The following is an 827-nucleotide window of genomic DNA, read 5'->3' on the forward strand; positions in this document are numbered from 1 at the left end:
AAAACCTTTTCTAAACGTAATTATAAACGTGCTGAAAACAATGAAATGTCGTTTTTAGGATGTTTTAAAAACATGAAAATGTTTGCTGGGATGCTGTATTGTGACTACCAACTTTTGTCAACTACCATTCAAGCTGTCATTGCAACCAATCTTATATTGTTTCTGCTGTATTATGCCTACCAATTTTTTTGTCAACTACCATTCAAGCTGTCATTGCAATCAATCTTAGCTACCTATGTGCTTTAATATACTGTACCTACAATTTTCTCTCGTCTTTTTATTCATTTCATGTAATCTGTTATCATTTTTTGTCTATAATTTTGCAAGTATTTACCTCCTTAAAATTTTCTTAGATTAAGGACCTGCCCGAAACGCTGCGCGTGCTAGTGGCTTTACAAGACTGTAATTACCATATTTGTATCCTCACATTCCTTATGTACATTCTTGTATATGCATAAATAAATAAATAAATAAATAAATAAAAAAATAAAGTTGAGGGCGTTGGACTTCACTCCTGGAGATGCTAGCCAATAGGGCTAGTTGAGTGCTGTTGTTGGGTACTGTGGACTTCACTATTGGAAGGTGCTAGCCAGTGGGGCTAGGTGAGCGCTTTGGACATTGGCGGATGAGCGTAGTAGCGAGTGCGCTACAGAGGTGGAGCATTTGAAGACGGCTCCATAACGGCAGATAGCGTAAGGGCTAGTGGTGCCTTGAAGACCTCGTCAGAGGCATATAGTGTCCTTTCTCACTTTCAACGGGCTCACTTTCCAGCCCGTTGTTGTCGTGAGGAGGCTTGGTGGGCTGCTGTCAGTGTGATGGTCCATGGG

This window comes from Procambarus clarkii, chromosome 35 (genome assembly GCF_040958095.1).
Source record: "Procambarus clarkii isolate CNS0578487 chromosome 35, FALCON_Pclarkii_2.0, whole genome shotgun sequence".
Taxonomy (NCBI): domain Eukaryota; kingdom Metazoa; phylum Arthropoda; class Malacostraca; order Decapoda; family Cambaridae; genus Procambarus; species Procambarus clarkii.